Here is an 18,669-nt window from a genome sequence, read left to right as displayed (position 1 = left end):
AATAACTATTACTCTCTTTTTTATCTTGTATAAGTACAACCACAAAATCTCCTATTCGTTCTTTCCATTCTACGAAAGGAAAAGTTTTGAAGTCACCAGATAGGAGAATAGTCCAGTCCTTGTGATTTCTACATATATCATCCAATTTTTTCAATTATTAAGTCAAACTCTTTAGTATTAGGAGGTCTATATATTACTATGTTCATCAATTTTTCAGATTCAAATTCTACCGCTATTAGTTCACATTCTGAGTTACTATATTCTCATATATTTTTCCTTGTTTTATGTCTTTCCCATATATTGCGGTTCCTCCTTGATTCCTATTTTTTCTATCTGATCTATAAGTTTGGAACCCTTTTATTGATCATCCTTCCCAGTCTCTTGGGAATACCAGGTTCACTATATTCATTATATCTATTTTCTTTACATTTTGGGTTAGTTTCTTCTAAGTACTCTATTTTTCTTTTTGAGTTACTCGTAACTAAACCCTGCGCATTCATCACTATGGATGGTTTGCGTGTTTTCTCCTTCATTTAATACTGGTAGTAATAAGGATTTTCCCATGTCTCTTTCCTGTTCTGGTATGTTGTTCTTTTTTTCATTTCCAGAAATTCTGACATTAAAAATCCAACTTTTCCAAATATTTATTTGATTTCCTTCCATTCATCCAATTAATTATTCATTTGGTGTCTGAATCTGCAATTTTCTCCGTTTCTGCAATATCCTCTTGATAATAAATACAGTTATTATCTCTTGAGTAGAATTTCGGAGCTGATGCTTTGAAATTTTTTTGAAATTTTTTGCTGACACCTCTGCATATCTCATTGGTGGTTTGCTTTTCTCTTTTACCTGATATTCTTGATTTCTCTCTTTATGTGTTTCTTTCTTATTTGGATTTTATTACTTGGTTGGTTATTTATTTGATTATGATTCCAATGGCTACAGGGGCAGCATATATTTGCATTTTTTGTCGAACTTACATCCTTTTCCTTCGTTTTAGGTTTTTCTAACCATATTTTTTGGATGCAGATCTCTGCAATCATCCCCATATCCATCTAAGTATGCACATTTACCATATATTTCATAGTTTTGACAATCTTAGGATGTTTGTAGTAACATCTTTCTCCAAATCTGCAATTCCCTCTTTTCAAAAGGTTGCAGATTTTGTCTTTCTTGTCTATATTTTCCTCTTTCCCGTCATTGTATAGATCTGGGTAGAGCCTCTTCGGGATTTGCTTTTCTGTTGTCATATCGTAATTTATTTCTTCGTAGGTATGCTGCTTTATTGCCTCATATGTAGTATCAATGAGTATCTCTGCATCCATACTTTTATCTTGTTCTTTGTTTTCCTTATTTTTTTCTGTCATTTCATTTTTGTTTACTTCTCTTCCGTTTTCCTCTTCTTCTTTTTCTTCTTCTTCTTCCTCTTCCTCTTCTTCTTCATCCTCAACTATTTGTACATTCAATCTTGATTTAATAACATTGTCTATCCATGATAGACATGTTGAACAAAAAATTCTTGTATCTTTTCTCAAATCTTGTATTACCTCAGCACACTGTGGATGGGTCGGAATGTTGCATGCAGCACATTTTCTGATTAGGTTTTGTGGATTGACTATGCTATACCAAACCTTACACAGTTTGCATGCTTTTGGCATTCTTTTTCCTAATGCATCAATTAGGTATTCACAAGATTCACCTTATTCATTTTCTTTGTCGGAATATGTTGGTTTATGTATATTTTCTTTATGAGTCTCTTGACCACTTGGATTTTATTTGGAACTTCTTCAATTATTTTCAAGATATTTTCATAGAGAGGCTGGGAAGGGAGTTAAGAAGAGAAGAGAGAAAGGGAGAGACAGAGAGAGAGAGAGAGTTACAAGGTGTTACAAGGATTAGGATGTCTCAAAGACTTGTTAGTCCATCCAAGGAGACATCGTGTGCTCACTCATCTGTGGGAGTAGGTTTTACTGTGCATTCACAGTGTCCTAATAATTTGTCTAGCTTTCTTTTAAAGAGAGAGAGAGAGAGAGAGAAAGAGAGATGCTGGGAAGGGAGGTAAAGAGAGATAAAGAGGTTGGAGAGAGAGAGAGAGAGAGAGAGAGAGAGAGAGAGAGAAGGTAAATAAAAAATTCCATGAGAACAAAACGAAAAATCCGACATGTTCCCAAGGCCTGAAAAGAAAGATTCAAAAATGGAACACCAATAAAAATCCGAGGGGGCGAAATCCCCCTTTGGCCCCCTGCCTAAAAATAAGAGCAAATCAAAAACCAAATCAAATAAAAGACGTAACAATAGTCGTCAATCAAAAATGGAGATTCTTCAAGTCTGTAAAGAAAGAGGGAGTGATAAAAATGGGTAAAAGTTAAGTAAACCGCAATAACAGGCTTCAGGAAGTAGGAGAGAGTGCGATCGCAAATTTCACTGAGTTTTAATTCCGCGAGATGCGTGGGATCGCGAATTTGGCGAAGTTTTAATTTCGCGAGATGCGTGACAGAACCTATATGATGTTTAATAAACTGGATGTTTTAATTAACTCCTCCTCCACCTCCTCCTCCGCTCCTTCCCTCTATTCTCCCTCTGCCTTCTCTCTCTCTCTCTCTCTCTCTCTCTCTCTCAGCAATCCGCTTAAGGAATTTTTCTTAACAGGGTCGTATTCTAAAGTGCAGATGGAATCGGGGTAGGAAAAGAACAGAGAGAGAGAGAGAGAGAGAGAGAGAGAGAGAGAGAGAGAGAGAGAGAGAGAGAATATGTGTGAGGTGTAACAGGCATAAAAGAGAAGAAAAATGAATTGATTATTCATCCAATCAAAGTGAAGGAAATCTAGCAAGAGAGAGAGAGAGAGAGAGAGAGAGAGAGAGAGAGAGAGAGAGAGAGAGATTAAACGAAGAATAAGACGCGAAACGAAAACGTCAAAATGATATAGAGGGAGAGAAGGGAATATGAGACCCTTTATATAAATAAAATAAGGGGGGCGGGGACCCTTAGAAAAAAAAAACTGTCGGGAGATGAGAGAGAAAGAGAAGATGATAAAAGGGGGAAAAACAGCAAAGCAGGAGAGACAATAATAATGACAATAATGAAGGGTGGAATGAGAGAGACTTAAAAGCGAATGCTTAAAAAAAATGGATGACTTTTTCCCCTCGTCTATCTTAATGACTTGAACAACAGCATTTTTATTATATTTTTTTTTCATTCCGAACACAGCGGTATTAACAGAAGCTTTAGAATAAGAGTAAAAGGTTTCTCTAAATTCATTACGATTTTCTTTTTGGTGATGTGCAATCTAGTGCTTCAACTAGAATTTATAATTGTGGTGTGTTTAATGTCATTACGGAGGGGAAAGCATGCATAGATACTATATATATATATATATATTATATATATATACTATATATATATATATATACATATATACTAACAGTATATATATACATATATATATGTATGATATAATATATTATATGAATTATAGTATATATATTGGTAATATAGTATATATATATATATATATATATATATATTATATATTATTAATATTTTATATATATATATATTAATTTAATATATTATATTTATTAATATATATATTATATATATATTATATATTATTATAATTATTATATATTATTATATATGTATGTATTATTGTATGTTACCGTATATTTTATTCGAGCCACAAATGTCCTTTAATATCTAATTCGTTCTGCCTCGGAATTAATATATTTTCATATATGTAAATCGAAGGGGAATTTTTTAGTTGATAGTAATTTCGTCCTCTCGTGGGTTCGAACCACCGCCCAGCGAGAGGACGAAATTATTATCAACTAAAAAATTCCTCTTCGGTTTACATACATGAAAATATATTAATTCCGAGATAAAGTGAATTAGATATTAAAGGACATTTGTCGCTCGAATAATTTATATGAATCACGGTGATGTGATATATATATATATATATATATATATATATATCTATATATATATATATATATATATGTAATCTTTTATCATTTATCTAAAGTATTCTATCCACTTATTTTCTAAAATTCTCGTCCAAATCCTTTATATGGATATTCATTAAAAGAATGTAACACTAATTTTCCCATTTATTCATAGTATTTCCTTCTTATTTTCTAATATTTCTAAAAATTCTCTATATGAATATTCAGTAAAAAAAAAAATTATAACACTGATTTTCCAAGGCTATTCTGCCGCTTCCTCTCTCTCTCTCTCTCTGTGCGTTAATAACCTATGTGTTGTAACATCAGATTTAATAGACATAAATCTCTCTCTCTCTCTCTCTCTCTGTGCGTTAATAACCTATGTGTTGTAACATCAGATTTAATAGACATAAATCTGGTGTGTGTGTGTGTGTGTGTGTGCGTCAATAACCTAGGTGTTGCATCGCCAGATTTGATAGTCATAAATCTCTCTCTCTCTCTCTCTCTCTCTCTCTCTCTCTCTATAATGCGCAGGCGCCTTGACACCTGTAATTAACATCCACAGGTCACAGGTAATTCCCAGAGATCAGGAAATAATAATGCCGTCTGATTCTGTTCCCACCTTTGGTTCCCACAAACGCCGCTTTGATGAAATATTCACGGCAGGTGCAGATCAAAGTATTGTGTCTCTTATGGTGGGTTCATTAGAATGTGTAGTGTTTCTTGCTCGCAATCCTGAAATCATACGTTTTTTATTAGATATGTTATATGGTCATTTATATGGGATCTGTTATCACAATAATGTGGTGTTGTTTATTGAGTATATGTACACGAGTTATTCCATATTTCTATATGAAATTAGGACAGTCGTAAGCATAGAAATGACAATAACTAAATATTGGAAAGAATCACAAGATAAAATTATTATTCAGAAGATGAATAATAATGTTATGGTGTTCATTTTAGTATATCCAAGTTATGAAAAACATAAAAATGTGAAAATGTAAAAAACTAAAAATATAACAAATGTATTGATTAAAATGTAAAAAATACGAAAAAAATATAAGAATGATAAAAATATAAAAACATAAAAGATATGCAAAATATAAAAACATAAAAATATAGAATAATATTAAGACGTACAAAAATATTAAAATATAAGAAAATATAAAATTATAAAAATATTAAAATATATGAAAATATAAAATTATAAAAACATTGAAATATATATGAAAATATAAAATCATAAAAAGGAAAAATAAAAATATAACAATCCAAAAATAGGATTATATATGAGATGAAAAAAATATAAAAACATAAAAATACAAATGTTTCTTCTCCTTTTGGCGTGATTTCAGTGAGGGTCGGCATCATCGATCTGGGCTCCAGATTAAACGATACAGAATTCATTCCTCCTTTTGCGTCAATCTCTTCCTGTCAATCTGTCAACTCTGGCGGCGGAAGGAGAGTGAAAGAGACAATGGCTACGTGATTTTACCGTCAATTTTTTTTTTTTTTTTTGGCCGAGTGTACAAAAGGGAATTTTGTCTCATTATATTCTTTTTTTTTACAAGTGGCAGGTTTTAAATTTTTTTTTTCTGTTGTTATTTATATTTTTGATACTTGCTCTTCAATGAGTTTTTTGTTTATCTAATTTTTTCAATTCTTTTTTTGGTAATTCTAAAGTGTAGATATGAATTTTGCTATTGTTGAATGTATATACATATAATACTATATACATATATATATATATATACATATGTATATATATATATATGTATATAGGTACATATATATATATATAGATATATGTATATATATATCATATATAATGATATATATATATATATCTATATAGATATATGATATTGATATATATATATATATATATATATATATATATATATATATATATATATATATATATATGTGTGTGTGTGTGTGTGTGTGTGTGTGTGTGAAATTGTGATAGCCACAATGCCCTCATAACTCCTTGTATTCCTCGCGCTTTCTTGGATACGCTTATCACCACAAAGCCTTGAGATCCAAGTGCGAGAAATATGAAGAAATCACGATGACCGGTAGCCGGAAACGAACCCGGGTTACCATAATCACGACGAGGTCACGTTGCCGACCTGACCACGAGAAGGATAAAAGGTTGAAATATATATGCGTAGAATCAAGGACCATGTGGTAAGACTGGTAGCATCCTCGCCAGATACGCGGGTGGTCCCAGATTCGATTCCTGGGATGGGCGCTCACTGCTGAAACCAATTTGGAGTGCGTGTCTGTGCGTGCGCAATCTTGCCTACGCATAAACGTTGATGGTAAGAAAACAAACCCAGGTTCTATTGTGTTTGTGTGTGTGTGCCTGTGTTTGCGCGCGCCTGCGCATGCATGGCCGCGTATAAACGTTGTTTCTCATTAAGAAAATTGTTCTAAACCAAAGCAAACATATGCGAAGCCCAAATTCACTCGGATAATAGCTTTCATCAGTAACTGAATTACCTTATTAATGCTAATGACTGTATCAATCTCATTTTCCCATAAAGCTCTCTCTCTTCTTCTTTTTTTTATTTTTATTTTCCCGAACGGGAAATTGTTTCATGTAATTAGTTTAATTTTCCCGGTAAAGAGTTGCTCGCCGTGCTGTCCTGTTTATGCTAAATCAATAGCAGTGGCGGTGGATTGCTTTGGTTAGAGAGAGAGAGAGAGAGAGAGAGAGAGAGAGAGAGAGAGAGAGAGAGGAACACCACACACACATGTATATATATATATATATATATATATATATATATATATATAAACGAGTATGCATTGTATGTGCCTATGTAATTACAAGCAATTTAGTTATAATCTTTAATAAATATCCCATATATGTGCATCATTATCTCTATTCATAATGAATTGGTCGACTTCATTGTCATGAAGATTTTATTATCATGACAATATATAGCTATATGAATTGGATTTTCCTGATGATAGTATTGTACTCAGTGGAGAGAGAGAGAGAGAGAGAGGAGAGAGAGAGAGAGAGAGAGAGAGAGAGAGAGAGAGAGAGAGAGAGAGAGAGAGAGAGAGAGAGAGAGAGAGAGAGAGAGAGAGAAATGAAATTTGAGAGATAATTTGCTATTGAATTCACGATAAAAATATTCAAATTCATCATTCATTCAAACATTTATTCAGTCACGTAACGAGAGCAAGTGATTAACAGCATTACGTTATTGTTATTATAACTGTTATTAACATCATTATTATTCGATGAACTTTCAAAACGGAGAATTCCATTTACAATTTAGAGAATCATAGTTTTTATCTATTTTTATGTATTATTTAAGTATTTTCAAAATTAACTCATCTAATGGCTATATCTATACCTGCATTGCTAATTACAGGTGTCACCAACAATCATTTACTTCCGTGCAACTCCAAACACCAGTTTAATATAAAAGAATTTCAAAGGAGTAATCGGTAATCACTAAGTTGCCAGATAGTTCCAGTTCCGGGAAAGTTTGATGGTTTAAATAGTCCCCTTGTTGTGTTGCAGTCAACGGTCAGTGTGAAGGTTGTCAGTGAGGTGAAAGTACGCGATCCTCGCTTGTTTAACAGCATGGGCGGACGGGATGGAACTCTACCAGTCTATCTGTGAGAGAATGGGTGGACGGTAAGGAAATCTACCTGTCACTTTCTCCCTCTCTCTACGCATACAAGTATACACAGGTATACATGCATGCATTTATACATAGGGGTACACTATCTCCAAACATTCCACGCACTAACCAGAGAGAGAGGAGATTGTATGTATAGTTTTTGTTTAGTTTATTTATTTTAGCTTTTTTTCACGTGCGCGGCTGCGCGCACGATGAAGCTCCATTTTTTTTTTTCGAATTTTGTTCTTCACTTTTAAAGGCTATCGTACGAAATGCACGAGGATGTAAATAGCGGAATATTAAGCCCGTTTTCCCCAGTTTCACGATCAGTGCTAACCATCACGAATGTGCAGTTTTTTTCTTTTATTTTTCATGCCTTGTTTTCATTTTGGAAAATATTGCGTTTTTCTCCCCGTTTCCGAGAAAAGTCCTTTTTCATTATCAGGGATTTTCTGGTTGGCCGTTCGGTGAAGTTCGTTTTTCGATTTAACGTAATTTATTTTATTATTAATATATCTGTTCCGAGAAACTATACTTTTAAAGTCTGTCACCGAAATCGAAAAAAAAAAATATTTTTTTTTCATTGGCTATTGTTAGCCTAATTTTTCATACTATGATTTTTCAGCAAATACATTCCCATGAATTCGGAAGGATAATAAATGAAAGGGCTATGTATTTGTACGTTGCTGGTATTAGGATGTTTAGGAAAAATTCTGCGAAATTAGTGGGTATAGGCCTAGTGATTGCTTGGGCAAAATTGTTTTCCTTATTGTTACCATTCTAAATGGCTATTTTCCCTTAGCACGATGTTTCGATAACTTAATCTTTAGAGGAATTGTATTTGTATATTCTAAATTAAGATATTCTTAGAATAAGGTTTATGTAATAGCATCTTACCCAAAGAGTAGTTTGAGTGCGTAGGCCTAGGCTACCAAACTACGCTAGATGAAAACACGAATTAAACTAGGATTTGTTGCAAGTATAAAAAATACATCAGGAATGACTCTGAATCGAGTAACAGAAGTAGGTTTCTACGGTTTGTTCAAGTTGTCCTGAAATAGGCTACTCTCACCAAGTTTGACGCTTCGGGATTTCGTTGAGAAACCATGTTTGATAAATGCCTTTTGTTAAAGAAGTCTAAGGCTGCCTGTACATGTCCAAAGCTGGAATATTTATGGAATAGGCAATATCCTATAGACGTACCTATAGAGAGAGGACTTACGCATTACAGTAACATGGTTGAACGATAGTTGTTGACACAAGCTGTAACCTATAGGCCTATCTAGGTACTACTATTTGATAACGAGCAAGATCTTTTTGGATTTATATTACGTGGCAGCTGTAAGACGTCATAATTTCATAACTGAGTTGTCATTGCATTTATGTGACACAATAATATGATGAAATGTAAGTCGTTTTAACAAGAAAGCTTATCTGGTGCTAGGAGGACACAATTCTGGTCAGCATAAAATGACGGGTCCAGTAAAATTCAATATGCTTTTCGTACCTGTGAAATGTTATTGAACTTTCTCTCGAAGAATTTATGTGCCCATTTCTGTAATTATAGGGTACACCGGGTACCATTTATTCTATTATAAAGAAAACGAACGAAGTGAAATAGAAAGGCTCGTCTTCAGCTGCGGGCAGCGCCGCCCTGGTGGATGAGCACCAAACTAAACGGTACTGGAGCGCAGATAACATCTAACATCTCCAGTTATCACCGATAATTTCTGGTTCCCTAAGTACTTAGTACAAACAAAAGTGGTTAAAAATAATTTATAAACAACTTTTATGTTATTTCCTCGCTAGGACATGAAAATATAGATAATGTATTATGTAACTAAAATTCGGTTTGTGAGTCATATTTCATCTCCAAAAGGTCCCCTGACGAATATTAGGCTAATACATAGGATTATTTATATTCCTTCCCAGCGATGGAGGATATTGATTTTTTAGCACTTAACGGGTTAATAATGAATCTGTTTTTATTATAACTGGTTTTACCAAAGGAAAAAAAACATTAGTACTATAGTTTTCAATTTAGGCTTTTACGTAGCTTGTAGCCTTAGTGTATTACGAGAGAAGTGTTATGTATTGCAATTTAGTGTCCATATTCGTGATTATACAAAGTTCGATGTAGAAATCCAATTTCACCACAAACAAGAAAAAAATCACAAAGTCGTAGTTTTAAAACTTCATAGTTTCCACAACAAACGTGTAGTGCATACACATAGACCTATAATGATAAGTTGTAATTCCTTAGTAATGAGTCACTTGTTTTTATATTTTGTGTATGTATGCATTTATGTTTGTATGTATCTGTGATTATTCAACAACAGTAGACTGTTCTAAATAAATTGTGTACTATGCTTAGGCCTATGTGGTAGTTACTTAATAATGATTCTCTCATTTGTGTATTTTGTGTATATATGTATGTGTGTATGTACATCTAGATAACGGAAAGCAATGATAAATGTATGTATGTAGTATATATGCATGTTCAGCATCACTAAACTAACCAACTATTTTATCATTTAACTATTTATCAAGTGCCTGGGCAAAATGAAGATATAGTACCAGCGTAATAAAGAGAAAGATAAATATTTGATTTAAAAAAAAAATCATTCACAGAGACCCTAACCTTTTCTCATGTGACAGCAATATTAGGGAGACCATTTTTTTTCTTCTTTTTAATAAATATGGGATGGAAGGACTTAAACCCAGCGCAGGACTTAGAGAAAAAGCAGCTTAAATCGACGTTATACTTTTAGACGCAGAGGTTAAGCTAGAATTAGTTTTTTCCCCTATTTTTTTTCCCTTTATGAAAACAAAGACCTAAGGCTTTCTGTTATGGGGAAAATGGCCATTTTTGTTTTTTGTCTGTAAAAGAAAACTATTGAGATGGCTGTTCGTCTGACCGTCACTAGTATCTGTCCGCGCCTTTCCCTGTCCACTCTCAGATCGTAAAACTACTGAGGCTAGAGGGCTGCAAATTGGCATGTTCACCATCCACCCTCCAATCATGAAATCTACCAAATTGCAGCATTCTAGCCTCACTAATTTTCAATTTAAGATTAAATTTAGTCATGATCGTGCGTCTGGCAACACGATAGGACAGGCCACCACCGGGATGTGGCTGAAAGTTTCATGGGCCGCGGATAATTTAGAATTATACGTTGTACAGAAAACTCGATTGTGCAGATCAGATATCGACACATTTTTACTTTTTTAAATTGTCGATGAGGCACTAATGACGCGTTTATTAATTTTTTATTTTTATTTTAGATAAAAGAAATAGGTCTAAGGTTTGTGTTAGAAACATTTGTTGACGGAGCCAGATAATAGAGCATATCAATGAAATATAAATGTAATGTAATTATAGATATAAATTCCAAAAGGAAATCAGAGAGAAAGACGGATAAACAATAAATACAATAATATATCTTGGAAACCGGTAGCCATGCGAGTAGTTCCATAACGCGAGCGACCATCCATGAAGTGAAGGACTTTTGGTAATGATTCTCATTCAGATTTCTCAAACGCGCTCTACTAATTAATTCTACTAATGTTCATAACGAAGACAGGACTGAAAAGATAATGCGAATACATAATATTAGATTAAATTAGTTATTCTAATTAGTGAATCCCAAGACCAGCAAATCAAGTACATCCATTTGAAAGATGTGTACATATAATATATATATATATTATATATATATATATAATAAGTATTTAATTTTATAGATATAAATATGCATTATATATATATATATTATATATTCCTCTGAATCTACGTCTGAATAGACATCATCTAATAAGGCTACCCTTTCATTCTCTATAGAAATGAATTCTGAATAACGGGTCAAAGATCTCCCGAGGTTTAGGGGAGAGTAGTACCCATTACTCTGGAGTATTGAGGTTTAATGAATGGAGTTAAGATGAATAGTATTCTAATGAATGAAACTCTGTGGCCACAGCGTAGTTTGTAGATCAGATTTAAAGGCTATGAGTTACTGAGGCTTATTGACAACGATTTTCTAACTTCTTGCCGGCTTAATGACTTGGCAGTTTGTATGTGTGTGTGTGTGTCTGTGTATATCTATGTATGTACGAAATATATGTGATTCGTTTAGAATGATTTTCGATGTATTTTCATCATCTTAATGACTTGGTTGTCCGGTGTATGTATGTATATGTATGAATTATATGGGGTTCGTTGAGAATTATATTCTATATATCTTTATCAAAGTAATGACTTTGGCAGGTTGATGTAATATATATGAATGAGTGTAGGTATATAAATCAATTTCTGACTCACATTATATATATATATATATATATATATATATATATATATATATATATATATTTTATATATATATATATATATATATATATATATATATATATATGTAGGCTTGGAGATATTTGAGAATTTATTAATAAAATTTATTTTTTTTATTTCAAATAGGCAGTTTTAACAGAGCAGAACTGGGATCTAACTGGAATATAAATTCAACTTATAACTTTTTGAAAATTGACCTTTAAATTTTTTTTTAAACTAATATGATATTGTTATAATTCTTATTCATTAATATCATTATTCATTATATTTTTATCATCGTCGTTGTTAGTTTTATTTGTTTTTTTTTATGAGTGTGAAGTGTAACTGCCGAGCTGGGGTTAAAAAAAAAAAAAAGAGAGACAAAAATACACAGAAAAAGCACATAAAAAACACATACACACACACAAACAAAAAAAAAAACACACACACACGCATACACAACGGCTACCTCCAAAATTTCGCACTTTAACTGCCGAATCACAGAGAAAAATATCCCTTCACACGTTCGACTCGTACCTTAAAAAAAAAAAAAAAAAAAAAAAAAAAAAAAAAAAAAAAAAAAAAAAAAAAAAAATAAAAAAAAAAAACAAAAAAAAAAAAAAAAAAAAAAAAAAAAAAAAAACTCGGTGAAAAATCAGGGAAAACTATTTTTACCTTTTACCTCAGAGAGACCTGTCGACTTTTTTTTTCGTGAGACTTTTTCTTTCTGCAAAATTGCAGTTTTTTTTCTTTCTTCCTCACTCTCGCGTTAAATCCTCTGCATGAATGAGGATGTTTGAGAATAATTGGAGTATATTGATGGCTGTTTTGATCGAGAGATGAGTAGATAGGAAATGAGAGAGAGAGAGAGAGAGACACGGGTATTTTTTACCTGTTTTTATATATTGATAAGAAATGAGAGAGAGAAATAAGTATCTTTTATTCATTTATATTTACATTTATCAAATTTTAGATTAGTAGAGAGAGAGGGGCATTTTCTATTTACCTACATCTATGTATTTATCAAAACCTTTGTCCTTCATTCAACTTATAACCATTTCAGTTTTAAAGTTCAAATCATCCAAATCACTTCTGCTTATTTGCTAGTTGACAACTCAGGAATCAACCAGCTGGCTGCAGAATTCCCTTTCTTCCCCAATGTTTCCTTACTTGCTTAAGAGGAAGTAAATCAGGCCTCTCTAATGCAGAGGCCAAAGGGGCTGGCAACCCAAAACGACGGGAAAACCTAAGCAGGAAAGGAGGTCCAAAGCACTGCAGTAGGGGGAATGAAATGTTCAGTCTTCGTCTAATGCGGTGCACCGTAGGCATTATTCAAGGTTCTTTGCAGCGTCCCTTCGGCCCCTAGCTGCAAACCCTTTTCTCTCTCTTTCTCTGTCTCTCTCTTTTCTGTACCTCCATTCATATTCTCTTTCTTCTATCTTACTTTCCCCCCTCTCCTATCAATTGTTTCATAGTGCCACTGAGAGGTTTCCTCCTGTTACAACTTTCAAAGCTTCTGCTCTCAATTTCCGCTCCAGCGCTTGGCTTTTGGCCTAAATTTCGAGCTATCGGTACTTGAACGGGGAAAACGAGCACAAACATCTACTTATTTTAAGGGTGTTGGTGTTTGTTTACTCCTCGTACGCGCATGCGCTCTCGTCCCAGTAATTAACGTCGGCACGCCAACTTAAATCCCCGCAGATCAGGAAATGAATCCGACAAAACGCCGCTTTTGATGAATTATTCATCGCCGAGGTGGATTTGAGTATTGTGTCTCACGCGGCCGCTTAATTGGAATGCTGTTTCTCTTTTTTCGTCTCGTGCATTTATGCTCGATGATGATTTAGTGTCGTGAGAAAAGCATCTTTTGTTATAGGATAAGTTTTAAAATTAATATGCATAATAAATATTGTTAAATGTATGTAAAGGATATACTAAAACCTTGAACATCAAAATCTTTAATAAGTAAAATTTAGCCAATTAAGTAAGTAGCGTGAGAAAAACGTATTTTGCTGTAGATTAAGTTTTAAATAATTATGGGAAATAAACTTTGTGAAATATTAAATGTAAAGGAATATATTCAAACCTCGAAAGACGAAATCTTTGAATGGAAAAACTCAAAATTGAGCCATAAAATAATTATGGGGAATAAACTTGGTAAAATGTTAAACGTAAAGGGCATGTATAGTCAAAGCTCGGAAAACGGAATCTCTAACAAGGAGAACTCAGAACTGAACCAAAACAAAATCTTTAAACGGGGAAAAACTCGAGACTGAACCAGCTGTTACAAATAGCTTTAAGTCTCTCTCTCTCTCTCTCTCTCTCTCTCTCTCTCTCTCTCCGTCTTATCTGTGGCCTGCAACAGTGAGGAGCTGATTGTAAAGAAATACAGAATCGAAAACATTCCGTCTCGCAATGTTTACTTTCCGAGCCTCCTCTACCCAGAATCCGTAGGAACCCAAGTCCCTTCCTTGACACCATTTCAAAGGGTATTATTGCAGTCAGCGGAGACCACCGAACTCCATTAATCATCTTTTCAATTAAACGGTATACAAAGTTTCCTCGTCTTTCGATCACTTTGGCCACCCATCAATCACCTCTCGTGCTGAAAACAAAAAAAGATCGGTGAAAGAGACAATGAAATTGTCATTTCGTCGATACAAAGTGATTTTTTTTTTTTCAGGGAGTGGCACGTTTCTCATTTTTTTCGGTTTAGTCTCTAATTACGATTTGATTTTGTTTTGTGTTGTATTTTTAATACTGTTTAGTCTCTAGTTCCTTTTGTTTATGTTTTGCTTTTATTTTTCATTGTCGTGTTAGTGCTGATCTATAGTCATACAAAAACAGTTCGTTCTCCTTCAGTGTTTCTGACCTATGTACGTATATATGAGTGTATGTATGTAAGAGAGTGCATTCATGTGTATTTTCATATATTTGCCTACCAGTGCCCTTTCCTAAACCATGGAAAATCTGAGTTTTTCTCCGTGCGTTCACCGGTCACAAAAGAAAAAACTGGGCGAGGGGGGAATAACTAAAAAACAACACCTTTGACCATAAAAGGATATTGTATATACACAGCGTAAGCTTTTGTATAGAATATGAATACGAGGGGATTTTTTTTTTACATAAATATGGGTGTAAGTGGACTGCTGGTGGGCGGGAGAGGGGGGGGAGGGGGGCGGGGGATGGGGGGGGGGGCGAGATTAAAGTGACCCCAGCACGATTAAAAAAAAAAAACCAAATGGGGGAAGGTTATCTACATGTTATATTTTTAGGCCAGGGGGGGGGCGAAGCTAGGATTAAGATTTTTATATATATATATATTCCAGAGTCCGTAACGATAATGTTTGTGATCTGCGAAAGAAAATGCGCTGAATGCTCTTGTACTTTTTTTTTTTTCTTTTAGATTTTAAACGAGTCGCCAAAGTGGAGATATAATGGCCCGTGAGATATATTTACAACTTTCCTCTTCCGTTTTTAAATAAAGTGGGCGTTTGCTCGGATCAAGAACACTGAGGAAATGTGTAGTAGTGTATCTCCACGAGAGCTGTATGAACTGGGAGATAAGGGAGGTGAAGAAAAGAGAGAAAACAAGAAAGATTTGGTGCATTGCGTAAGGGAGGGGCGAGAAAAATAAGCATTATTATTGTAAAATGTGATCTCATCAATGATGACTCTATTGTTTTGTTTTTTGTCAGTATTTGTTTTTATTTCATTGCTTTGATGCTTCGTAATCACTGTTTATGTTCAAGTTGTGCACTAGGATTCATCTCCACAAACACACACACACACACACACACACACATACAGGGAGAGATTGGACAGTACGTTTCAATAAAAATAATCACTGAAACAATCTACATGATTGAGGGTGTTTCACTGTATGGTATAATCCCTTTCAAATCATCTTTTGGGAGAGAGAGAGAGAGAGAGAGAGAGAGAGAAGACATGTTCACAGCAGAGTTACAAGACATTAAAGTCTCTCCGCTTTACGAGAGATAAAGTCGAGTCCTTTTAGGAGTTTTACGATGCTTGTACATTTTAGCCGAAGGCTGACGCGCGCTTCGCCTTATGTCCTAAAATGATACAAGGACGTCGCTTAAACGGAACAGTTCAGACCATAAGACTTTGGCGAAGGCTGTGGGCGTGATACTGGGATGGTAGTAATTCCTAAGCCACAGCAATATCTTATTTCAGAAGGTAGAGTCAGAATACAAGCACAGATAAGCCGGATTGGCCAGGATGGTCTGCATGTGTATGGAAAATTGGAGTTTATAAAGCGTAGGGGATATAGTAACCTATCATTTTAAAAAGAGTGGATCAGAGCAATGTATGTGCGTAAGAAACCAATGTTTATTCAATATAACACTAAAAAAACAACGTTAATTCTATATAACATTAAAATTACTCTTCAGAATCGATTCCTTGAATTACCGAGTCTAAACGATGCTCAATTCAAGTCAGTGAAACAGCGAATGACACGACAGACTTAACTTACCAAACAGACTGCCTCGCTTTTGTAAGCAACCGCTCCTTGAACTCCGCCATCTTGGGAGGAGCATATGGCGAGGAAAACATTACTATATTGTCTGGTTATCAGGAGCAACACTGTGGTGATTAAGATCCTGGACCGCTGCGTAATTAGGGTCTAATGAGGGTAATTACGAGCTAGTTATGTGCAGAGTGTATAATGTTTTAAAATTAATTCTAGTGATTTTATCATTCAAATCCCATTGACGATGCGTTTCTCATCTCCAGGTTCTAAGGTACTCTCATGTCAGAGGAGTAGGTTGGATAAAACCTACGGAATTTGCACCTCAATATTTGACGTTTCTTGGGCAGACTAGATTATGTGACACTCTCTCTCTCTCTCTCTCTCTCTCTCTCTCTCTCATTATAAACTCTTACGGTAATGTTTCGAATCACTTCTCTCTCTCTCTCTCTCTCTCTCTCTCTCTCTCTCTCTCTCTTATCTATAAACCATTAGGGTAATGTTTTGATCCCCATCACTTCTCTCTCTCTCTCTCTCTCTCTCTCTCTCTCTCTCTCTCTCTCTCTCTCTCTCTCTCTCTCTCTCTTTTCTATAAACCCTTACAATAATGTTTCGAATCGCCTCTCTCTCTCTCTCTCTCTCTCTCTCTCTCTCTCTCTCTCTCTCTCTCATCTATAAACCCTTACAATAATGTTTCGAATCACACGGAAAATTCTTTCCGTACTTCACGTCAAAGAACCGAATTGGTGTTCGAAAATACCGCATCGGAAAACCACTTCTATAATAGAATTGCTGTTTTATTCACTGCAAGGCTCCGATAGTGCTCTGCTAACTTGAATATGCACTTAAATGAAGGATGCAGAGTGTCTACGTTTATGTATACATAAGCAGCGTGCTATTGAAATAAGCACTGCACACGATGCAATCGTCCTTTAGCTCCTGAATGTGTAAAGACCACGGTCACAGAGCTACTGAGAACTGTAATTAATATGTAATTGTCGTCTTCATAGTCCATCTTCCCAGAAAAGCTATTTTAAATCCACCAGTCGGCATCTCCGTAATCATTGCCAGCAACTTCCACCGTTACTGAAGATTTCTACGACGTATAAAATCTTCAACGATGGGCTAGTTACGAAGTAGAGTGATGAAGTTTTAGCATAAATCGTTTTTTTAATTTTTTTTACGTTGTAACGTGGAACGTGTTCTGTTTAGTGGCTCGTAAACATCTTTTGCCGTTTGCAAACAAGGGGCAGGGATATATTGCTTTTTTCTTTAGCCTCTCTGTTTATCTATGTATCGCGTGCTATCTCTCGTCCTTGGTATATTCTTACGGCATTTGCTCAATATATCTTGAGAGAGAGAGAGAGAGAGAGAGAGAGAGAGAGTCCTGTTTGTCACCATATTACACTAGTTTTGTCTAGAGTCTCGTCTATCATCATATTAGACACAAGAGTCTCGTCTATCATCATATTAGACACTAGAGTCTTGTCTGTCATCATATTAGACACTAGAGCCTCATCTTCCATCATATTAGACACTAGAGTCTTGTCCTTCATCTTATTAGACACAAGAGTCTTGTCTATCATCATCTTTGATACTAGTATAGTTTATCACAATATCATAACCTATGTACCTCTCATAATTTGTAGTTATACAGCGTTTGCACAATCTCTTGAGAGAGAGAGAGAGAGAGAGAGAGTCTCTAGTTGCCTGTTTATCTCAGTATTACACACACTCTCTCTTACTTTGTAGGAGCTTATAGTGTTTCCGCAGTCTCCTTATAGAGAGAGAGAGAGAGAGAGAGAGAGAGAGAGAGAGAGAGAGAGAGAGAGAGAGAGAGAGAGAGAGAGAGAAATCCTTTAATTGCCTATTAATCTCTATATTACACACTACCATACTTTCTAGAGTTTAATATTAATTCCTCGAAATAATGCGGTTCTGATCCCACAAAAATCTGTAGGTCTCGTTGCTGAGTAACCAATTGGTTCATAGCCACGTCAAAACATCTAATTCTTCGGGTCAGCCCTAGGATAGCTGTTAATCAGTTCAGTGGTCTGATTAAACTGAGAAATACTTGACTTTTCTAGAGTTAAATAGCATTTTCTCAATCTTGAGAGAGAGAGAGAGAGAGAGAGAGAGAGAGAGTCTTTAGTTGCCTGATTATCTCCATATCTAGTAATTTAGTACTCGACTACCAGTCTGGTAGTCCGAGTTCGCTCCTGGCTGGAATTTCTCAATGTTGTTCGGATCCCACAAAAA

Source organism: Macrobrachium nipponense, chromosome 45 (genome assembly GCF_015104395.2).
Source record: "Macrobrachium nipponense isolate FS-2020 chromosome 45, ASM1510439v2, whole genome shotgun sequence".
In the NCBI taxonomy this organism is placed as follows: Eukaryota; Metazoa; Arthropoda; class Malacostraca; order Decapoda; family Palaemonidae; genus Macrobrachium; species Macrobrachium nipponense.
Note: the sequence above shows the minus strand (reverse complement) of the source record.